Source organism: Cervus canadensis, chromosome 19 (genome assembly GCF_019320065.1).
Source record: "Cervus canadensis isolate Bull #8, Minnesota chromosome 19, ASM1932006v1, whole genome shotgun sequence".
Taxonomy (NCBI): Eukaryota; Metazoa; Chordata; class Mammalia; order Artiodactyla; family Cervidae; genus Cervus; species Cervus canadensis.
The window spans coordinates 34,623,627-34,649,652 of record NC_057404.1 but is presented as its reverse complement, the minus strand read 5'-3'; the positions used below and the strand labels follow the sequence as shown (position 1 = coordinate 34,649,652).

Below are 26,026 nucleotides of genomic sequence, written 5' to 3'. Positions count from 1 at the left end.
GATAGAAAGCATAGATCCACAATGAGAAACTAAATATGTGCCTGATAAGGGTGACCCTTGCACCTCTACCATATGTTATAGTCATATTATCTTTATATAAATCTATACGTAACTGTTATAAATCTGATATATCTTTAACCTAGGTGGACACCAACACTCAGCCTGAAACAAATCTTCCTTAGCTATTACTGAAAAAGTTGAGTGGTTTTCTTATTACAAGACATAAAGTGAAGATACATCATTGTTCTGGATTAAAGGGTTATGGAACTCTTGGTTGCAAAGATTATTCCAATTCCCTGGCGTTTAAAAAACTGTTCTAAGGTAGTAGCTACATAAATCTTCGAATGGATCAAGTAATTTCTAAAAAAGAGAATCCTAACTCCATTCTCTTTGAAATTAGGTAGTTTTGGAATTTTTTTAATGAACTGCAATGGTTCTGAGAGCAAAGGACACCAAGACACTAAAAAGAAACAGAAAGAGCATCAAGATCATTCCAATGATGGAGCTGTTAAGAGAATGTTTACAATATAGCAGGTAACTGAAGATGTAAGCTTCTCCGAAACGGACAGAGTATCACTTCAGGGCAAGCAAGCAACCACGCCAGCAGGAATAGAAGACACAGCGATGAACGACATCCACTGGAATGTATTTAAACAGTTTTCAACAGTGACACAGAGGGGCAGGTACAGAGTAGAAAAGATGATAAGTATAATTTTTAAGTCTGAAATGAATAGACTTACACATGGAAACGTTAAGGACCCATTCTTCCTCTAAAATGGGCCCTTCCAATATTTTCTATCTTGATAAACCATACCCAGCCTCCATTCAATTGGCCAGGTCAGACAACATGAAAATATGTTACTATTCTCTCTGTGTCCCTCAAATCTGTTTAAGTTTTTTCTAGGTCTTTAAAGTTTCCCATATCTTCCAGTTCTCTGCCTTTGTCTCAATTAAGCAAATGTCTTCATTAGGTCTCCATCTGTTGCACAGTGCTTGCCCTTTGACTTGACTCTTTAACTCGAGTGCACTCATTTTCCACACCGAGACTCTTCTCAAGTGAAAAAAAAAAAAAAAAAACAACCCACTTTACAAATGAGGATATTGAAGCCCCAGAAGGTTAACTAATTTGTTAAAGTTCATACAATGACTTGGTGGTGGAGAACCTAGGCTCTCTAATTTCATAACTTACATGTAATCTCTCATCAAACTATTAAGCCTTTTTCAGATAAATTATCAGAGCAGACAGTGAGATTATATTGAAAACTGATGCCTGGACCTGCCACATACTCTACAACTTTTTCTTAAACATCACTTTTTTTTTCAATTACATGAAGTCAACTCTAATCTACTTTGAGCTCTCTTTTGGGAAGAAGAAACTACCTCATTAAATACATATGTATGCCTTATAAGGGGCTTCCCTGGTGGCTCAGCAGGAGAAAATTTGCTTGCAATGCAGGAGATGTGACTTCACTTCCTGAGTTGGGAAGATCCCCTAGTGGAGGGCACAACAACCCACTCTAGTATTCTTGCCTGGAGAATCCCATGGACAGAGGAGCCTGGAAGGCTACAGTCCATAGGGTTGCAAAGAGTTGGACATGACTGAGCATGCATGTTTTATAAGATAAACGGTAGTATGTGAAAGAATATTCACTTTAGGATGAAAGAAAATGCAGCTGTCAATAACAATGTCTATAACACTGCAGGTACAATGTGCTCTTATGCAAAAACTGGACTGTTTGGGAATTTAAGTACACATTAGTCACACAGGGAAAACTTTACATAAAACTAAACACATGGCAACCTAGACAGCTTTCATTCAAATAGATTAGCTGACAAACAGAAATAATTTTTTGTAAATCCATCCTAACTTAAGGGAAGACCAGCAAAATGAGCCTGGTTCCACTGGGGCATGAAGGTTCATTGCAAACTCAAAGCTTAATTGGGTAGGTAGTGACTGTTTCAGCAAAATTTGGCAAAACATCCTCATTTGTTCTTTAATTTATATTCATATACATATGTAATATTAATATATTTCATTAGTGAAATTGTAAAGTACATATATATGTATAATGCATAAATGTATATTTAGTACAGTAGAATTTCTCCTTTCAAAAAAAGCTAATAATAAATTGAAGTTGGCCTCATGGAACTGGAGAAATATGGTATTTATGAAACCATTTGTGAGGTATGTAGTAATATAATGGAGCATAATGGAAAGGGAAAAGGAAGCATGTGGTCCACAGCTTTCTCTTCCTCTGCCTTTTGGCTTCTCTTTATTTTTGGAAAAAATAAGAAAATAAAGTTATTTTTAAAAATTAAGTGCTCTATCAATACCTTTGTGAAAGTGTATTGATTTTGCCAAGCCATCCAAAACCTGAAAATTTGTTTGCTCAGGTTTATTAAAATGAAATATTTCAATTATGCCAAAAGGATAGACAGCATAAATTGAATACCCATGTATTTTACTAAGATTAAGAAAGCAAACATTACAGATACAATCCTGTACAGCCAGTTCCAATATCAAATGCCTTCTTACCCCTTTTATAGGTAATCACTATCCTGATTTTGATGTCTACCATTTTCAGGCATATTTTAATGTATATGTGTGAGTTTGTGAGTCTTATGTATATATGTTTATCTGTATACATGCATGTATATGCCTATGAATATATGTATCTATAAACCATATATACTCTTTACAGAATGATTAAAATATTTTCTATAAATGATGTAATGCATGTCTCCTTCAGTAGCTTATTTTGTTCAATGCTTATATTTTAATGATTAATCAATGTTGACAATCATAACTCAGGTCATTCACTTAACTGCATAACTATACAGTTATTTATGTAAAGAGTTATTTATCTATTCTACTGTGAATGAGTATTTAGACGACTTCAATATTTTCCATTACAGTGTAACAATAAAGATTCAGATTTTTTACCACAGAGTTTTGATCACTTTGATTCCTCCCTGAATCTTTCTATAAAATAACCCAATCTCAAAAAAATGAAGCCCCTCCTTTATTGTCCAGAAGTTTATACTGCTTATAATTCGGGGGGAAATGTTAATAAAAGGTTACTGAAAGATTAAACTTACTTGCAGTATTTCATGGAAGCTCAATAGTCCTTAATGATAAAGTAATCAAATGTTGACTAAAGAGATTTTATTGGCTCGGTAAACCCTGCAGCTTGTGAGGATTACAGTTTAGTAGGCAGGATATCCAATTTTTACGGAATGGATTCTCAAGTACAGAGTAACATCTAATACAACAGATTGTTATGAAACTGAGCATTGCCCATAAATATAAATTACACCACTGAGCTACTATTTTCAAACAAATTATTATATTCTTATGGAAAAAATTTGAGTGATTATTCAAAATAAGAAGCTAAACAGGACCTGAAATCACACTTTAAAGAATGTACTGAACTGAATCTGTGTTAACATTTTTTAAATCTAAATTTTGGTTAAAATCATAGGCTTTCAAATCAGGTAGCCTTATTTTGTAGCACAACTCTACTTTTTTTTTTTTAACTATTTATCCAAATTTTGGTTATTTATGTTATCTGAGTCTCAGCTTCATTGCCCATAAAATGGGGATGATAAAATCTATTTCACAGACTTTAATACAGTTTAAATTAAATAATATATGAAATGTAATTATCCTTGCTCTACGCTCTGCTGCTATAATGCTTACTGTTATTTATTGGGATCCAGGCTGAGTTCAGGGCTTAGATGCTGATACAGGCAGTGACACATATGTGAGGGCCTAATTCTCTCCTGGTATGTAGTCCACCACTGATTTATCTAGAGCCTAAGGAAATACATGAGAAACAATTCAAACCTGATCCACAATAAGAGTTTGACATATGCAGGCATGTCCGAGTGCCAAAGAATCTAGAGTTCTATATATGTGTATAAGAAAGGGAAAGAAGGAAGTGGGAGAAAGGGAGAGGAAGAGATTGCAATTCATTGATTGATTGATCAGTTGACATTAGGTCTGAAGTTACAACAGAACTGCAAAATTTCTAAAAGCAAATTTTTAAGTTAGAACCAGTACTTCTGAGAGACAGTTTATCTACAGGGAAGAATGAAATGGCAAGTTAGACTTGGCAATAAGACCAGAGATTCAGAGGAGGGTAATGCTTCTGGTAATAACTTGATAAATGTGACTATAACACTTATTGAGCCATCTTCCTTGGGGCATGTGTGGTCCATAAGAACAGAGGTAAAACCAGAACACACAATTCCACAAAACCCACAACAGTTTGAGGCCTATGCAAACATTCTGTAGGTCCTCAAAACAAGAGCTATTAACACTTAACAGCAGGAAGGTAGCTGTTCCTCTTTTCAATTTGCAATAGAGTGTACAACGTCGGGTTCAAGCATTAAAGACTGATGGGTACTGGACAAGACCTCACATCCCAGAATCCAGAACAAGCAATCAGTCTGGAGATGCAGAAATGTTCTGGTAGCCAGGGACAGATCACCACCATCAATAGGAACAGCAAAACTATCTCCAGCATAGTGAATAACAGCAATGATTTAAAGTAGCAACATCTCCCAACAGAAGGGGCCTGGTGCAGCTATGAGGAAGAGCGCTGGAAGCATGATGGTGGTGCTAAAGAATGGCAGCCTGGGGTTAGGAAGAATGGCTTTGAGGAAGGAGAGTGTTAGTCCACATAGGCACCCTGGTATGTGTGTGAACAAATATGGAAATTCCTGAGGATCCCAGAAATACTGTAGAAGGAAAAAAATTTGAAAAGAATTAATATATGACCTGTTATTGAACACATGGGAGTCAATGAGCTAAAGTATGAATGGGACATCCCTGGTGGTACACTGTTTGAGAATCTGCCTATGGACGCAGGGCACATGGGTTTGAACCCTGTTCTGGGGAGATCCCACATGCTGCAGGGCAACTAAGCCCATCCACTGCAACTACTGAAGCCTGCAAGCCTAGAGCCCGTGCTCTGCGACAAGAAAAGCCACCACGATAAGAAACTAGCTTGCTGCAAATAGAGAAAGCCCATGCACAGCAAAGAAGATCCGGGGCAGACAAAAATAAACAAACAAATGATAAGACTTAAATAAAAAAGCAATATATATCCGGGAAGGACCACAAGCTAGTGAGGTACAGGCACCATTGGAAAACAAGATTACCAGCAGAAAATCATGACAGTGAGAAATCAATGCAAATGATATAACTTCCTGGACATTAGAGCCAACAGGCAAGAGAGTCATACTAAGTATAAAATATGAAAAATTCAAACTTGTAAGCACCCATATAAAAGCTAAGTAGAATACTCTCATAAAAATTAACTTGAAACTTAAAAGGTTTTTGAAGAAAAAGAGGAAAAAATTCTTTCTTCCAATTGTTTTTACTGTATTATGAAATATTTTATATGCGTGTACTTTATATAATTTCAGTTTAATAATATATTAATGATACTTACAACATTACTTAAAAAACCATTGTTTATAATAATTATACTATACATAATTGTTAATAATTATACTTTTAAACAACATTTTTTCCCCAATTATTTTTACTAGTTGGAGGCTAATTACTTTACAATATTGTAGTGGTTTTTGCCATACATTGACATGAATCAGCCATGGATTTGCATGTGTTCCCCATCCTGAACCCCCCTCCCACCTCCCTCCCCACCCCATCCCTCTGGGTCTTCCCAGTGCACCAGCCCTGAGCACTTGTCTCATGCATCCAACCTGGACTGGCGATCTGTTTCACACTTGATAATACACATGTTTTGATGCTGTTCTCTCCGATCATCCTACCCTCACCTTCTCCCATAGAGTCCAAAAGTCTGTTCTATACATCTGTGTCTCTTTTTCTGTCTTGCATATAGGGTTATCGTTACCATCTTTCTAAATTCCATATATATGCATTAGTATACTGTATTGGTCTTTATCTTTCTGACTTACTTCACTCTGTATGATGGGCTCCAGTTTCATCCATCTCATTAGAACTGATTCAAATGAATTCTTTTTAATGGCTGAGTAATATTCCATAGTGTATATGTACCACAGCTTCCTTATCCATTCATCTGCTGATGGGCATCTAGGTTGCTTCCATGTCCTGGCTATTATAAACAGTGCTGCGGTGAACATTGGGGTGCACGTGTCTCTTTCAGATCTGATTTCCTTGGTGTGTATGCCCAGAAGTGGGATTGCTGGGTCATATGGCAGTTCTATTTCCAGTTTTTTAAGGAATCTCCACACTGTTCTCCATAGTGGCTATACTAGTTTAAACAAAAATTTTAAGGATCACCCATTTATATATTACCCAAGCTCTCCAGGCTGTGTCTGCCCTGAACCCGACTCCTTCCCTCCAACTAGAACACTCAATAGCCTCAATTTGTTTTAATTTTTTCTTGATTTTTTAAAATAATAATGTACATGCATACACATTATGTATGTGATCAAATATGTTTGATATTTGATCACATGCATAATAAGTCTACAAAAATATATTACTCAGTCTGTCTCTGTCCAAAGTTTCCAGTATTCTTCCCCAGGGAATCCCACGGACAGAAGCCTGGCAAGCTACAGCTCATTCTGCTGCAGAGTCAGACATGACTGAAGATTTAACACAGCACAACACACAAAGCTTGTATAACTGGGGTCATGCTGTGTGTATTTTGTGATTTGTTTTTATTCAACGTTATGTTTTTGGCAGTCATCCAGGTTCATCCATTCATTCATCTCTAATTTATCCATTCTATTTTCTGTCCTTTCTAAATCTGTCTTGTGTTTTGCTATTATATACAAGACTACAATAAAAAACCTTGTTCCTATTTCCTAAGGCATAAGAACAAGAATTTCTATAGGCTATACTCCCAGGGGCGGAACTGCTGAGCAAAAGAGTATACTATGCTCAATTTCCATGAGCCAATTCAATTGGACCAATTTCCATTCCCATTCACAGTGCATGAGAGTTCCTGTTGCTTCACAGCTATACTAACATTTGGTATATTTAAGACTTATATTTTTAACACACGACAGATATAAAATAGCATATTACTCCAGCTGTAATTTACATTTCTCTAATTATTAATGAGGCTCAGCAAGCTTTCACATGTTTACTATCTGAATTTTCTCTTTTTGAAATTCCTGTTTATTTTTATATTAGGTAATCACACTTTTTTTTTATTAATTCATAGAATCTTTAATATATTCTACACACCAAATCAGGCTTTTTTACTTTTCTTAGCCATTTTTACTCTTTGATGAACATACTTTTTAAATTTTAATGTTGTTGAATTTATTAATCTTTTTATGATTTTCTCTGTTTATGTTTAAAGTTCTTATCTTACCCTAAATATATCCTTTTCTAAATATTTTAAAAGAGTACTATTTTTCATAGTTAATTCTTCCATACAGATCTTGTTTCCATTTATGAAATGAAGTGTTTAGGGATCAATTTTAGTTTTCCATATGAATAGCTAATCACTGACTGTAGTGGCAACATTGATTCAAGGCTCACCAGGGACTCAAAAGAAGAAAGGACAGATGCGCTAGGATTGCTGCATGGATGGATGTACTACAGTTGAAACCCCCATCATAAAGGATGATGAAAGAACAAATAGATTTTGGGAAATTCTGAAAACTCTGAAAATCAATTTGATAACTTCACTCCCTTCACATTTATATGATTTTTATATAGTTTATGTAATTGTTCATGCTGTTACCACTTTACCCATACAGTATGAGACAACATTTAGAAGTTTATTTAAACTAGTCTGTATTCCTTATAAACTCATTATTGATACACCAACACAGCTTGTGAAAATTGTGAGAAAAATATTACTATTACACTATATACTGATTGAGAATTTTATGTGATAATTCAGTGGTTCTCAAACTAGACTCCCACATAATTCCACAAACTCAGTGCAGGTGTTCTGCCACTATACTCTTAAATTCCTTTCTCAGTTTCAGAAATAACTAAATTTATAACATTTTCTCAACATTAATACACATAACTTTTTTAAATGACTTAAACCTGCTACTCATTATTTCTTCTAAAGTCTGGTGTGGGTTAACATATATTGAATACATACTTATCTCTTTACATTTCATATACTAAAATTAAACTAAACAACTTCAGTATCTATTCTGGTAAGGTCAAAACACTGCTTTCCCCAGTCTGGGGGCCATCACCCTAGGCTCACTTCATGTTAATTTTTTCATCCATAAACTGCATATAATTTGCTTCAAAGCATTTCGGGGAGCAAAAGGTCAAAAGAACACTGGGTGTTAAAATGCTTTTAAAATGTAAAACATTTTGCAAACATAAGTTATAATATATAATAACCTTAAATTATATATTCCAAATAAGAGATTTTTTCATAAGTCATAAAAAAAAATCAACAGGTAATTCCTAAAAGTCAGCTTTATCTATAGTTTTAATTTCTTCAATATCAAGTCTTTCAAAAATAGTTTCCCCAACTAAGGTTAAAATTTATTGGTTGAATGTTATTTCCTGCCCCACATAATTTCTAATAAAGTTCCTGAAAAGTAGAGCAAGGCAAAGTTAATCTATACAAGCAATATAACTCATCTCCAAACAATCTGAAAATATCTATTTTCAGAATGGTGTGATTTAAAACTCCATGCCATCTCAGTGTGATTTAAAACTGAGAAAGTATACTAGAGTTCAACTGAAATCAAGAATGGATAGTTTACAGATGAAACTTTGACCTGCCTCAACAACATGCTAAAGCATAGCATGGATTTATTTGGAAGAATAGAGTTTCTAAGAACTCGTTTTGCTATCCCTTCACATAAAGAACCTTGGTGGAGTTACAAAAGTGAGAAGAACATGGAATTAAACAAGAATAATATATTGAAAAATGAGATCTTCTTTTCCTGTTGGTTATTAAGAGAGCCAGTCTTCCGTATGATCTGGCTGCCCTCTGATTTGGACCTCTGTTACCCTGGGAAGCCACCTGAACTGCTGAACTACTTCTCAAACCTAAGACACGTGTAGGAATAGGAAAGTGAAACTGTCTACTTTAAAAGAAAGTGAAACATTTTACTATAAAGCTTCTAGAGTCAGAAAGAACTGGGTTCTAATCCTATGTGTCCTACTTTCCAACCTGTATGATCATAGGCATGATTGTACATGCAAAGTTACTATTTAATTTCAGATTTCCATATCCTCATCTTAAGTACAGGATAGAAATAACCATATCCAAGAATTACGGTAAGGGTTGAATGAAATTATCATAAACACAAATGTTCATGGCAAAACATTGACCAAGTTATTATTAATTATAAAATTAGAGAGTAAATGACTTTCTGGAATTTGTGAAATACGATTTTAAAAATAAAAATATCATTTTATGATACAACGTTCTCTTACTTCCAGGCATTAATATTTATGTTAAAACTGGAAATGTTTTCTTAAAATTACACAAAATATATTTTCTGAAATAATTGGAAATAGATGAAAGATGGAAGGTAAGGAAAATGCTGAAGTTAAAATCATCATTTAATATGGTCATTAACTAAGAACAGGGAAAGGAAGATAGTAACAAGTAAGGAGGCAGGGTGGGGATGAAGAGACACAGTGGGAAAGAAAGAGGGGACTGACAGCCTCCATGACTTGCGGCTGGACAGGTGGTCCTGTGCTGGTCACCAGGTCACCCAGGTCAACCTGTTTGTTGAACTGCTCAACATGTAGAAATGAGCCACCTTACAATATGTATGGGCTTCCCTGAAAAGTCAGTTGGTAAAGAATCCGCCTGCAATGCAGGAGGCCCCACTTCTCTTCCTTGGGAAGATCTCCTGGAGAAGGGAAATGTTACCCATTCCAGTATTCTGGCCTGGAGAATTCCATGGACTGTATAGTTCATGGGGCTGCAAAGAGTCGGACATGACTGGGCAACTTTCACTTTCACAATATGTATGGGATAGAAGTGCAAAGGACAAGAGCTATGCCATAAGTTCCACATGCCTATGGTCTCTGTGAACCAGTGTTTGATCTCAGTATGCCTTATGGCTCTAAAAGCATCAATTTATACCACTGACAATATATAGCTAACAAACAGAAAAGTAGGTATATCACAGAAAATACCTCATCAAAATTTACCAAAATTAAGAAAAAAAACTGATTCTCAACTTCTGGGCAAATCATATGCAATTTAGATTATTAAGAAATTATTAAAATCATGTTGGCATAAGCATCTCATTTCTCTTCTACTAGAGAGAATGTGCAGTATAAGAACAGCTTCAAATTGCTCACTGCAGCACTACTGACAATAGCCAAGACATGAAAGCAACCTAAATGTCCACCAACGGATGAATGGATAAAGAACATGTGGTATATATACACAATGGAATATTACCCAGCCATAAAAAGAAGAATGAAATAATGCCATTTGCAGCAACATGGATGAAACTAGAAATTATCATTCTAAGTGAAGGCAGACAGAGAAAGACAAATATCATATACTATCACTTATATGTGGAACCTTAGAAAAAATGATACAAATGAACTTACACACAAAACAAAAAACAGACTTACAGACATCAAAAACAAATTTATGGTTACCAAGGGGGAAGTCTGTGGCGGTAGAAATAAATTAGGAGTTTGGGATTAACGAATACAAACTATTATATATAAAACAGATAAACAACAAGGTTCTACTGTATAGAACAGGGAACTATTAATATATTCAATATCTTGTAATAAACTATAATGGGAAAGAATCTGATCCAGTGATTCAATCACTGAATCATTTTGCTATACACCAGAAACTAATACAACACTGTAAATTAACTACATTTCAGCAAAAAAAAAAAAGAGAGAGAAAAAAGAAACAGCTTACAATTGACCAAAAAACTGGCTCCATCAGTTAAGAAACATGACTTTAGTAGTCTTATTTTAAGCTCATACTGTGCTTTGAAAGTTGTACTCATCTACTTTAGACTGATACAGTACAAGAAAAAAGTCATTCTAAGTAATTCTCTATTTCTATCAATAATAATTTTAAAAGATTACATGTGGAGTATTAATGAGTAACTCAAAGACCATACACACTGTATGCTAGCTGATTTTAAACAAATAAACAAAAATTTTTGCACATTCAAAGCAGCATGAATTACTTTTGTAGAACAGTATATCCTAGGTCACCATTCTTTCCTTCTCTATTTTTCCTTGTCTATTTGATTTGCCAACAAGCCTCTGATAACAAAGATAAAAATAAATTTCAAGGTTAGTAAGCTAAGCTGCTGCTGCTGCTGCTAGGTCACTTCAGTCATGTCCGACTCTGCACGACCCCATAGACGGCAGCCCACCAGGCTCCCCCATCCCTGGGATTCTCCAGGCAAGAACACTGGAGTAGGTTGCAATTCCCTTCTCCAATGCATGAAAGTGAAAGTGAAGTTGCTCAGTCATGTCCGACTCTTAGTGACCCCATGTACTGCAGCCCACCAGGCTCCTCCGTCCATGGGATTTTCCAGGCAAGAGTACTGGAGTGGGGTGCCATTGCCTTCTCCGAAGCTACTACTGTGAATAACAATATATTAATTTGCTGTTGAAGTTAAAAGTGGTATAGAGAGGAATGAAAAAGAGAGACACTCAATGAAGTGAATTTCACACATAGAAAAAGTCAATATTTACCTGCAGAATTAATGTATGAAAGCATATATGGAATTATAACTATACACTGTGCTGTACTCAATATGCCAGCAAATTTGGAAAACTCAGCAGTGGCCACAGGACTGGAAAAGGTGAGTTTTCATTCCAATCCCAAAGAAAGGCAATGCCAAATAATGTTCAAACTACCGCACAATTGTACTCATCTCACACGCTAGTAAAGTAATGCTCAAAATTCTCCAAGTCAGGCTTCAGCAATACGTGAACTGTGAACTTCCAGATGTTCAAGCTGGTTTTAGAAAAGGCAGAGGAACCAGAGATCAAATTGCCAACATCCGCTGTATCATCAAAAAAACAAGAGAGTTCCAGAAAAACATCTATATCTGCTTTATTGACTACGCCGAAGCCTTTGACTGTGTGGATCACAACAAACTGTGGAAAATTCTTCAAGAGATGGGAATACCAGACCAACTGGCCTGCCTCCTGAGAAATCTGTATGCAGGTCAAGAAGCAACAGTTAGAACTGGACATGGAACAACAGACTGGTTCCAAATAGGAAAAGGAGTACATCAAGGCTGCATATTCTCACCCTGCATATTTAACTTATATGCAGAGTACATCATACAAAATGCCAGGCTGAATTAAGCACAAGCTGGAACCAACATTGCCAGGAAAAATATCAATAACCTCAGATATGCAGATGACACCACCCTTATGGCAGAAAGCAAAGAAGAACTAAAGAGCCTCTTGATGAAAGTGAAAGAGGAGAGTGAAAAAGCTGGCTTCAAACTCAGCATTCAGAAAACTAATATCATGGCATCCGGTCCCATCACTTCATGGAAAATAGATGGGGAAACAATGAGAGACTTTATTTTTTTGGGCTCCAAAATCACTACAGATGGTGACTGCAGCCATGAAATTAAAAGACGCTTGCTCCCTGGAAGGAAAGCTATGATCAACGTACACAGCATTTTAAAAAGCAGAGACATTACTTTGCCAACAAAGGTCCGTCTAGTCAAGGCTATGGTTTTTCCAGTAGTCATGTATGGATGTGAGAGTTGGACCATAAAGAAAGCTGAGTGCTGAAGAATTGATGCTTTTGAACTGTGGTGTTAGAAAAGACTCTTGAGAGTCCCTTGGACTGCAAGGAGATCAAACCAGTCTATCCTAAAGGAAATCAGTCCTGAATATTCATTGGAAGGACTGATGTTGAAGCTGAAATTTCAATATTTTGGCCACCTGATGTGAAAAACTGACTCACTAGAAAAGACCCTGATGCTAGGAAAGATTGAAGGTGGGAGGAGACTGGGACGACAGAGGATGAGATGGTTGGATGGCCTCACTGACTCGATGGACATGAGTTTGAGTAAGCTGCAGCAGTTGGTGATGGACAGGGAAGCTTGGTGTGCTGCAGTCCATGGGGTTGCAAAGAATCGGACACGACTGAGCAACTGAACTGAACTGATACACCATGCCGTTCTAATTATCTTTAAGTAAAAACAGGAAACTATAAAAGATGAATGAAAAAAGAATATGAACAACCTATTTAGAATTTTTAAAACTGTTAATGAGTACATATATAGACTAATGCAAACTTTCCAAGTAATAATATAAAAATAACCTGCTTATTAACTAAAAGGTTGTTATCTTCAAGTGTTCAAGGCAGAGCTGCAAACAAAACCCCAATAAATTGTACTGTAAATCTTAACATAAATAACACCAATGTATCAACAAAGAGCAGAGTGACCCAGGGAGAAAGAAAATCCTATATTATCTTGAAGCAAAACGGTTTGCCTTGAGTTAAAGAGGAAAACAAATTACTTCCTGATGGCCAAATGTATAATAAACAAATAAGAGAGAAAATGTCTTTGTATAAACTTTTATATAGGAATTCCTGCCTCCAACATATACAAACTGTATTTATAGGTTAAGTTCATTCACAGTGGATAAAGCTATCCTTTCACACTACACCAGGTAAACCAGTTAGCACAAAAGTACTGAGTTCTAATGATACTCAAATATCTAGAATTTCCTTTCCTGCTGTAAATACCACAGCAACAACTGTGAAGCTTTTAAATTAGTAGCTTAAAATAGAGATGATAGCCAAGGCTGCCAGTTAGGGAGACTCATATCTTCCTTGAATGAAGCTTGCAGTTATAAAAACAGAGGCCCAGATGGAACAGTCTCTCCCTGCTGGCCCGGCGGCCCAGTGCCAATTTCCTTGCCAAGGTCACAAGCAGGTATGTGAGGGAGGGAATGGTGCTGTGTATTATGTACGTGAGGGAGAAGTGAGTAAGTTGGCTTGGGATGAAACAAAATTATAAAAATCAATAGAGGTACTTAAATCTGAAGTTTTTCTAAAAAATGTAGCTGATTTTACCTGATCTCAAGTCCAGGGTTATTTCTGCCCACCTTGAGATTCTTGTGTCTTCATTAATAATTCCAAACAATAAAAGGCTCCTGATATCACCCATTTCCTTGACGTGCCTTTGAAAGTCATTGTTCCTGAGATCATTTCTTCATAGACAGATCCAAGTCAGGAAGGTTCTTGACACCTGACCCCAGAGACCTGCATCTCTTAACATTCATGGAAAAAGCATAAGTTCTCTATTTGGCAATAATTCCTTAAAAGTTGGACTTTGGTCAGATCTAGGTTTTAATCATGGCCCTACCATTTATTAGCTATGTGAGACCCATCAGGCTACTTTATATCTCGGGGTCTCAGTTTATCCTGAAAAAAAAATCAGATTAAGTCACTCAACTTACAAGGAAATCATAATAGTTAATGAAATCATAGCTACAATGCTTGGTGGAATGCCAGATATATTATCCAGAAAACCTTGATAAATGGTGACTATTATTAATGTATAATTTTTCACTCACACAGATTCATATTCTTATTAAGTCTGCTTTAACGTAAGTAATAAATGCAGCCTCCCATCTACAGTATTTCAAGGCACATGCCAAGTTAAGTCCCACAACACCCTAACATGTTCCAGTGCTTAAATCTTACTTAATAATAAACATGAAATGTTATTTCTTAGAGACAAAATTTTAAATGCAATACAAGTTGAGAGGTAACATAAAGATTTAAATTTGTATCACAGGAGCACAAGTTAAGAGATAACTTCATTAAAAAAGTGGGAAAGGGGACTAGAGACTCAACGAAAGTATTGAAGTAGTTAGTTAATAAGGCCCTTGTGAATCACAGAATTAACCAAGAACTTTCAGATGTCCAAGCTGGGTTTAGAAAAGGAAGAGGAACCGGAGAGCAAATTGCCAGGATTCCCTGGATCATAGAGAAAGCAAGGGAATTCCAGAAAAACATCTACCACTGTTTCATCAGCTACACGGAAGCCCTTGACTGTGTCCAGCATAAGAAACTGTGGAAAGCTCTTAAAGAGATGGGAATACCAGACCATCTTACCTGTCTCCTGAGAAAGCTGTATGCAGGTCAAGAAGCAACATCTAGAACCCTGTATGGAACAACCAATTGGTTTAAGATTAAGAAAGGAGTACGACAGGGCTGTCTGCTGTCACCCTGGTTGTTTAATCTATACACCGAGCACATTGTGAGAGATGCTGGGCTTGTCAAGTTACAAGCTGGAATCAAGATAGGCAGGAGAAACATCAACAACCTCAGACATGCGGTTGATACCACGATAATGGCAGAAAGTGAAGAGGAACTAAAGAGTCTCTCTATCAGAGTGTAGGAGGAGAGTGAAAAAGTCGGCTTAAAACCAAATATTAAAAAAAAGCTAAGATCATGGCATCTGGCCCCATTACTTCATGGCAAACAGAAGGGGAAAAGGTGGAAGTAATGACAAGATTTCCTCTTCTTGGGATCTAAAATCACTGCAGATGGTGACTGCAACCACGAAACCAGAAGATGTTTTCTTCTGGGAAGGAAAACGATGACAAACCTAGATGGTGTGTTGAAAAGCAGAGACATTCCTCTGCCAACAAAGGTCCGTATAGTCAAGGCTATGGTCTTCCCAGTGGTCACATACAGTTGTGAAAGCTGGACCGTAAAGAAGGCTGAGTGCTGAAGAACTGATGCCTTCGAACTGTGGTGCTGGAGAAGACTCCTCAGAGTCCCTAGGATAGCAAGGAGATCAAACCAGTCAATCTTAAGGGAAATCAACCATGAATACTCATTGGAAGGACTAATGTTGAAGTGGAAACTCCAGGATTTTAGTCATTTAAATGCGAACAGCTGACTCACTGGAAAAGTTCCTGATGCTGGGAAAGATTGAGGGCAGAAGGAGAAGCGGGCATCATAGGACAAAATGGATGGATGGCATCACTGATGCAGTGGATATGAACTTGGGCAAACTTCAGAAAATGGTGAGGGACAGAAAGGCCTAGAATGCTACAGTCCATGGGGTTGCAAAGAGTCAGACATGACTGGGTGACTGAACAACAAACCATAAAAATATAAAAAAATATTTTTCATATATTTGGATTGTAAAAAACATTATAAGCTTCAAAGGGGATGAAGAAAATACTGACTAGGATTAATAAAGGTATTTCCAACACACCTATTTCAAATCACAGAAAACAAAATTTTAAAGTGATCAGAAGCTTATGAAAACAGTTACAACTAACAGGGCTTTAAGAATCAAGATTCTTTGACTTAAAAAAAAAAAACCAAACTTTTTAAACCATTAAGAGAAATACACCCTCTGAAAAGAAAATATATAAATAAATGATAAAAATATAATGCTAATAACTAATAATCCCCTCAGACTCAAGTTTACTAGTAATTAAAAACATAAATATCACTGTCCTCTATCATATTAGCAAAGATTTTAAAATTATAGATCTCTGAGCACCAAGAGTTTGAGAAGATAGGTAATACATCTTTGAAATGAAAAGTGTCGATCCAATGAAAATATATACTAAGGATGGAGAATATTCAGACTATTTTCATTTACTAGAAAGGTGGGTAGAGCAGGTCACTTAACTGAGGGAGGAGGAGAGAAGAAGGTATAGTAATCATAGGCTGAGGCTGAGACAAGCCTCCAGTGACTTGCTCAAAAACATTTTCATCTTTCAGTACATGCAATTGTTTCCAGAAATGAGAATGTGAAGAATTGAAGAGCTCCAGTTCCTTGGGGGATGGTGGGGACAGAATAGAGAAGCAAAGTCTTACAAGAAGATGAGATGTACAAAACAAGCTTGTTTTACTCCTCTCTGACCCTTTACTTATATTTTTTTAAGACTCTAAGATAAAAGTCTATATAATCTAAAAAAAGCACATTTGGCTCTTCGATTTTCGTTTTCAATAATTTTCCAGCTGTAAATATAATGGTCATCTTAAAGCTATAAAACATTATATTCCCTATTAGAAGCTTAGATATAATGAAAGTATTAAATTTGTTTCTACAGTTTCTGTCTTTTGCTTCAGGACTATCTGCCATATCCTACTGAAAAACAGAATGTTTGTAAGGGCATAAATATAACTGTACTACCAAAGAGAGTGGAAGAAATCGGGGAAGCCAGAAAAGAGTTTCTGTTATTTTAAAATAAATATGTTTAACTATGATTATGAGTGGGAAAGACCTCCATCTCAGTTGGGAGCAATAATTACTGGCTTTAACTTTCAGGAGTTGTGAAATAATACAAAGGAGTCTGAATACAAGACAAAACTCAGAGATACAACAAATTAGGCCTACACAGAATAAAAAGGGCAATTATAAACAGATAGGGAAAGTCACAATGATAAAATACTGGCCTTACATTTTTTTTAATCAAAATCCTACCTAGCTACTTTAACAGCTGATGTTTGGCAAGTTACATTACCACTTTGTACAACATTTGCCCGTATCTATAAAATAAAACGGTTAAAAAAGCAGCTTTTGAAGCTTCTACTTCCATGATTAATTCATTTTTTCCTCTCACGTTCTATGAATTCTATGCCGTGCATAGCTATAGACAGAAAATGACTAGCAAGCCAACCTGCTAACAAGAATAAAAATGTAATTGTTTTAGCAAAATTTTGTATGCTTTTTTGACTACTTCTTGCTGGTGGTAGTAATAGTATTTTTTGCCTTCATTTGTTTTTGCTGTAATTTTTTAATATTGAGGCAAACTCAGGTTTTTCTCATCACTGGCTGATGGAAATGAGGTACATTCCTAAGTCCATGACCACAATAACTTCTGCTCTCCCCATCTTACAATGTTTATATCACTTGATAAGTCAGTAAGATACATAAATTTGTACCTATAACTCTTTGATAAGACACCTTAACATACCTATTTAACTAACTACAAGATAGTTATGTGGGCAAAATAAATCTGAAGAAAAATTACAGACTGAATTATGGTCCATACCAAGCAAATTAAAAAGCTACCAATATTACCTGTGAAAATACCCAATCTTGTTTTCCTTCCTAAGACAGATACAATTCAAGGTTAAACAAACGGAAGAGTCATATTCAACAGCTGGGAGAGGTTTATAAGACTTCAACTGCAGTGGAAACCACTAGCAGAGTACACTGAGGAGTAAAAATAACCAAAATAAGGAAAGTTTTGAATTATTCTAAATAGTGCATAAAGCTATACCTTGATTCTGGCACACAAATTATTTCACTTACAAAGTAAATATTTTATGTATGATGGGGAAATAAAACACAATTAAAGAGAAAATAAAATTTTATTCACTATCTGAGCTCAAAGAAACATGCTATTTTTCAACTACTTTTTTAAACACTGCCATCCTTTTCTTCGAACATTTCTATTTTGAGGGGCAAATTCTTCTGACTGAAATGAAGTATCATCACCTTTCAGTTTAGAGAAATTTTAAGTCATGATTTTCTATTACTTCCTTAAATCCTTAACTTTCTCTACAAGAGGAAATAAAATTAGGAGGTGTAACTTTATTGGTAACATTGAAGAGTCATTCCACTCTGTAATTTTTTAATATACACAAGGATAGACCCATTCTCTCCTGAAACTCTCTCCGATCCTTTTGGAAGGTACAACTCTGCCTTCAATTTGCCACAGCATCACTTAATTTACCACAGCAATTCATAGGAGTGCAGCAACTAGCTGATTTTGTTGATAGATTTCATGAAATTAATTAAATATCTGCAGGCTATACATCCTGAATTTGTATGTACTAACCAAGATAATTTTGAATGTCATTCAAATAGGTTATTAGTTCAATAAATATCTACTTGCATGGATAATATGCCTTACTATAATTGCTGGTAGAGAAACAAATTTAAATATTGGTACTGTTTCAAAAGCATTTACCAACTTCATAAGAGGCTTTTCCTTCAATCGAGTTAACCAAGGTTTTAAATTATATTAAAATAAACTCTATAAAGAAAAGTGGGTTTAAAATAAATTTGATAAAGTTTTTCCTTAGTTCAAGTTCTTGAGTTTCTGTTTTACATTAGGTCTTGGAAGAACACAAAAGAATTCATTTTAAAATCATACAAAATTATACATTCAATTTTGTATAGAAGAAGCTGGTGAGAATGCCCTCCTATATAAGCAACTGCAGTGTTCTGGATGCAAAATTTTTAATAATTTAAACTGTCCTGATTCTTCTTTGTAAATTGAGAAACAATCATATCTTTCTAAGCAGTAATGGAGGAAGACTAATGCTTTGTGCATTTTTATATATTTGAGGTCATTTTTTCCACAATGTAATACATTTGACAGCTGGGTTTCTCATATTTTAGTAGTTCATGTACATTAAATGCTAAATAATACTGTTTTTAAGTTTTGTGCTGTAAGAAAAAGTGGAATAAACTTTAATTCTGCTACAAAAATTAAATAAGTAAAATTTTAAAACCTGGCTATGTACATAGCTCACAAACTCATATGGGAAGGCAAAAACATTGTATCATCGACTTTGTAGAAGTGCTGAGGCCATGGTCTGCACAGGAGACCAGACCATAGAGGCTGACAGTGAACCAGCAGGGCATCTGGGAAGGGATAACTTCATTGAGGCTGAAAGGCAAAGACCAGGAAGAGAGTGTTTCATGACAGAAGAAGCAACATAAACAATTCCAGAAAGGAGTAAAACAGCATGGATTGCTTTAGAAATATAAGATATTCAATAATGTTGGAACATAAAGCAGAGGGAAAAGGAATACTCTCATGGAGAAAAGAGAGATGTAGAAAACAGCCCAGAACGAACAGCAAAAGATGAATATAGAACAAAAGTAGCAGCCAGATCAAGAAGGGACTCATTGTGCCAAGAAGCCTGACCTCTATCTATGAGCAAGAGAGGGCCAGGGATGAGAGGGCTTTAGCAAGAAAGCAGAGAGTTCATCATGGTGGGAGATGGACCCCTCTAAGGGTAGTACATATAGCATATGGACTAGGGGTACAGCAAATGACTGTAGGGGCAGTGAGAGGAGGCTAATGTTAACATTTCAAGCTAAATTCACTAACTTTACTTCAACAGATAGTTAAACATGATACAAAAGATCCTATCCATGTTTATAATATGTCTATGTATGAAATGCTTCCCCATTTCACAGTGGCTGGTGGCTCAGACGGTAAAGAATTACCTGCAGTGTGGGAGACCTGGGTTCAATCCATGGGTTGGGAAGATCCCCTGGAGAAAGAAATGGCTAACCACTCCAGTATTCTTGCCTGGAGAATTCCATGGACAGAGGAGCCTGATGGGCTATAGTCCATGGAGTCACAAAGAGTTGGACACGACTGAGTTGACTAATGCTTTCACTTAAGTATGAAATGTTATTTACAAATATGATAAATAACCAATATTAGGGTTGACATTAAAGTCAAAAATAATATTGAGATAGGGTTTCAAGTTTTAAAATGCTCAACCAGCCTTAAACCAATATATATCCCATCTTAAGACACTGTCAATCTATACCACAGTTTTCTATTTCCTCTTTTGATTAAAGGGAAAACTTTATTTTATTGTAGTAATTTTGTTAGCTTGCTTTCTGACCAAAGTTTCCATAGGGTACTTCAGAAACAAGATACCAGAACAAATAAAAATAAAACAAATTTTAAAAGGCTTAAGAAGTCAATTATCACTGATTGAATATCATGTTACTTATATAACATATAAAATGAATGAGTAAAAGATATTAAAGACCTGAAATTAAAATCTTGATCAAGAGTTATTACCCAAAGGTATTAGCAAAGAAAATTTTGAGAAACACCCATTCTAAATCAATCATGGTTGCATTTTCAAAATAAACATTATTATTGACAAAAGTCTACATAAACCCATTAATAAAAGGGTAGCCAATACCTTAAAAAGTTAAAAAAAAAAAAAAAAAGGATGCTTGATGCAGAGGCTAAAACAAGCACTAAATGAAAGTCAAGTACAGTTTAACTTTAGATATCAGATTAGTCTTAAAGCACATCTAAATTAGTAAAACTGATTTTGAAGCATTTTGCATTATTCTTAAAATTTTATGTGATTCAACAGCAATGATACTCTGCAACTATTGGCTTCATTTTTAGACATTTACTTAAGATATTCCATCTACTGTTTTGGACATAAGTTTATCCAGTTTTAGAATGAGTTGATTCCTGAATATTAACTCTAATACAAAGCCTATCCAGAGTATTAGCTTTTTCTTGTATCTCTATTGGTCTGCAGTTTAAGCTCTACTGCAGAATTCATGTTATTTTTGTTTTTAACTTAACTATGTAATACAAAAAAATCTTTGGAACTGTAATCACCGTCTATCACTCAACCTAAAATTTTTAAATACCACACTAGTGTTATTCTACAACTAAAAAACCAACAGGGAAATTTTCAATCTGTCGGTTGACAAATTTCATCTAGTTAATGCCAAACCTACAGTAAAGCAACATATTACTTTCCAAATTATGTGCAGTAGACATAAAACACACTGTATAAATTCATGGGTGTCCTAAATCAGAAAACACATAGAAAACAAGTACTTTCTGTCCCCTTTAGCAACACTGCTTTTAATGTCAATCTGGGATATGCAAAACAATGATGATAAGTGAACATACAAAAGCACTATAGTCACACAGAGAATCATGAGTCAAAGTGCCACCTGTGATGAAAGGGGGAAAAAAAAACACTATGATGTGGAGCAGGGGATGTTAACTTAATGTCTTTAGTAAAGAACCACATTTTGTGAGGACCCAATCTAGCAGGTCACTTAGACAAGCAGAGAAATTCTCCTAAACACTGAGTCCTTTTCATCTTGGACCAAGGAGCCTGTTCTTACTTTTCATCACTCCTGCTTTTCTCTATTCCCAGAAGTAGTCATTATTTCATTTTAATGCACTGCCAAATGGACACTGGATTTCTTTAAAAAGACCTTATGTTTCTCACATCTCACATTCACATTCACAGTCTACACATTCTCACAAAGTCAACAACCTCTTCACCCATTCATCTGAATTTTTCCCCTATTCCATTTCCAAACCAGCATCCACTATAAACTTACTAATAATCATGTTTTAATACCAATATAAAAAGTACACACAAATTTACCAATCAGAAGACTTCAAGTCTGAGAGAATGAAGACACAGAAATTTACTGACAGGACACACCACGGAATCAGTGTTCAAGGGCCATTCCCACCACCCACGGCACCGTAGTGTATTTTGAACCTACACAACATTCTTAAGAGCAGAATACAAAAATACACTGCCACAAGAACACTCAACCAGCAGGCAGCCTTTCCTCATTAGCTTTAACATGTCACACAGCCCTTTGCTTACTGATGCAGAGCAGCCAAAAGGGAGATGGAGTTTACGAGCAAAAGCAAGACTGAGCTGGCTAATTACTTACCTTCCACGTATGACAGGCTTGCTTGTTTAACTTTTTGTTTCCTCTCTTGTCATAGCTCAATGGAAAATGGTTGTGATTCAGCAGAAGTTTGAACCTGACAATCAAAAACAATGTTGTAAGAAAAAAAATGGGAAATTAAAGTTCCCTCCAGTACAGTCTTTCTTTCCCTGCCCTCTGCGCGTGTTTCTCTCTCGTGTGCTCTCTCTGCAAGGCAGCTACGTAGTGGTCTATAAATACTGACCCTGACACTTGCTCAGTGCTTTACTTGCTCATGGCACAGGTCCGTGTTACTGAACACCGTGGTAATACTCCGGCAAAGTTCTCAGCTGCTCAGACAAAGCTGTGGATTGGCTCACTACCCAACAACCCTGTGCCTGCCTGGAAATACCATTTTTCTGCCAGCTTTACAGATGCTATGGGCCTTTCCTGAGGCCCAAATCAGGCACAGAAGGGCAATTATGAGGTTTGTCTGAAGAAATACAGTTTTCCTCAAGCAGGTGGAGGGAAGAGGGGGCTGGATGGAGTGGAAGCCAAGAAAGGAAATGCTGCCTTTGTTTTGGCCAAACAATATAATTTCAAACCCTTTATAAACGTCATACCTTAATGTCATTTAATCAAGCTTTATAAAACTGAATTACTACATACTATGAATAGCCAAAAGACACAGGAGTGTGTTTTTGCAATTGTTTTTAATATTGCTTCTCATTGAATAAGGCTGCATTGACTGAGTAACTGACCGCAAAGAAATGTTTCAACATGAATAAATTCATTTCTAGACTGATTGAAGTGCACAGGAAAGTATAGTATTAATCAGATCAAATTAAGTACTTTCTGAAAGAGGCTAAAATATAATCTGGAAATTATATGAATCAACATATGACATGAAATACTTCTAGATTTTCAATGATGACAATTTAAATTTTATTTTTTAAATTAAGGATAAAATCTAACCCATGACAATATAATTTGTAGGTGATATAAACAAGGTCACCATCATCTACTGTACCACATATAATGTCCACAGTATGAATAATTAGAAAATAAAGTAAGCATATATTTTTATTCTTCTTGTTGAGACTAATCATATGTTTACCTAATTGAAATGTCATCTTGATTAATAAAGAGTAATTAAGAAATATCTGGTCACTTACTTATTTAATAGATGAGAAAAGTCACCTCCAGGCTGGTTAATTTACACAATCACATGGCAAGTTTGTGGCAGGGCCGAAACCAGAAGCCCTTGCTCTATTGCTCACAAAGCTGTGCTCCTTCTACTACAAATTCATTTTTAGGTTCAAACCCTGATTTTCATATGAAATCTTACCAAAAGCCTTATCAGTAAATGTAAACATTATAGCTAGAGAAATAACCAGCATAAAACAAAAATAGTCTTTACAAGTGTAATTGACTACCCTTACCAAAAAGTTAAATACAAGAATTAGCTTTCTAACAGTTGAAATCTACTTTTTCTTGCTTCATTTAATAATCAATATTTGCCCAATAAATTAACTTAATACCAGGAGAGGTGTATGTTAGGTCCTGAGGAGCCCAAGATGAAACACAGTTCCTACTCTGAGACTTTTCAGTCCAATTTCACAGGGGGGTGGGGGTGGGGGGAGTAATGACAAAACAGCATGTTAATATGGTGATGCAAACTAGGAGGGCAGCAAGGATGCCTGACACATGAGAATCTGAGCCAGTATGAAGTGAGCGGACACAGGAAATTCCTCAATCAAGACTTTAAAGGTGACACAAACAGATAGAGAGAAATACCACATTCTTTGATCAGGAAAATCAATACTGTCAAAATGACTATACTATTCAAAACAATGTACAGATTCAATTCAACCCCTGCCAAATTACCAATGGCATTTTTCATAAAATTAGAACAAAAAACTTTTAATTTGTATGGAAACACAAAAGACCCCAAGTAGCCAAATCAAACTGAAGAAAGAAAAACAAAGCTGGAGGAATCAGACTCCCTGAATTCAGACTATACTACAAAACTACAGTTATCAAAACTGTGTGGTACTGGCACAAAAACAGAAATATAGATCAATGAAAAAAATAGAAAGTCCAGAGAAAAACCCACACACCTACGGTCACCTAATGTATGACAAAGGAGACAAGAATGTACAATGGAGAAAAGACAGTCTCTCCTATAAACAGTGCTGGGAAAACTGGACAGCTACATATAAAAGAATGAAATTAGAACAGTCACTAACACCATATACAAAAATAAACTCAAAATGGATTAAAGACCTAAATAAGTCTTTAAAGTAAGGCCGAATACTATAAAACTATCAAATGAGAACACAGAACACTACTTGACAAACAGTACCAAGATCTTTTTCAATCCACCTCCTAGACTAATGGAAATAAAAACAAAAATAAAACAAATGAGGTCTAATTAAACTTAAAAGATCTGAACAACAAAGGAAATCATAAACAAAAAGAAAAGACAACCCTCGAAATGGAAGAAAATATTTACAATTGAAGCAATTGACAGGGATTAATCTCCAAAATATACAAACAGCTCATGCAGCTTAACATCAAAAAAAAAAAAAAACAAATCCAATCAAAAAATGGGTGGAAGACTGAAACAGATCTTTTTCTAAAGAAGACATATAGATATCCAAAAAGTACATGAAAAGATGCTCAACATCACTAACTTTTAGAGAAATGCAAATCAAAACTACAACGAAATATCACTTCACACAAGTCAGACTGGCCATCGTCAAAAAAATCTACAAACAATAAATGCTGCAGAGGGTATGGAGAAAACAGAACCCTTGCACTGGGGATAGGACTGTATATTCCCAATGTATATATACCAATGCTATTGGTTTAGGCACTAAGGAGAACAATAAGGAGGGTCCTTAAAAAACTGAAAAGAGAGCAATCTTACTCCTGGGTAGAGAGAAAACCATAATTCAAAAAGAGACAAGCACCCTAATTATTTACTGCAGCACTATTTATGAGAGCCAGGACATGGAAGAAACCTAAATGTCCACCAGTAGGTGAATGGATAAAGAAGATGTGGTACATATATAAATGGAATATTATTCAGCCATAAAAAGAATGAAATAATTCCATTTGCAGCAACACAGATGGATCAAGAGACAGTCACACTGAGTCAAGTCAGACAGACAAAGATAAATGTTATTATCACTTACATGTGGAATCTAAACAAAAAAATGTACAAATAAACTTAATTACAAAAAAGAAATAGAGTCACAGATGCAGCAAAAAAACTGATGGTTACCCAGGGGAAAAGGGGGGGGGAGATAAATGATGAGATTAGGACTGACACGTACTCACTACTATATATAACATAGATAAACTAATAATAACTTAGTGTATAGCATAGGAAAGAGTGGATATATGTATATGTATAGCTGATCTCCCTTGTTGTACACCTGACACTAACAACATACTAAATCAGATACACCCCAATAAAAAATTCAAAAAAAAGAATGAGTAGACAGCAGTGAGACAAAGATGAGAAAGAATAACACAATAAAGAAAAGGAGGCAAGAAAAAAATGATATGGAATTTCTAAATTCTCTTTTACTGGAGCACAGAATGTAAAGCAGGAAATGGTTAAATGACAAGAAAA

General features: G+C 35.6%; 1 protein-coding gene across 7 annotated transcripts in view; it reads right to left on the bottom strand.

Annotated features, from left to right (window-relative positions):
* The window catches only part of BMPR1B (bone morphogenetic protein receptor type 1B), a 421,370-nt gene that overhangs the window by 141,368 nt on the left and 253,976 nt on the right, over positions 1-26,026 (bottom strand). For 6 of the 7 annotated variants that reach the window (XM_043438650.1, XM_043438648.1, XM_043438643.1 and 3 more), the window contains exon 3: positions 22,408-22,501. The gene's annotated coding sequence lies outside the window, so the exon portion shown is untranslated. Of the gene's footprint in view, positions 1-22,407; positions 22,607-26,026 lie in introns of those variants that run through there. The other variant, XM_043438646.1, reaches the window with a different exon arrangement.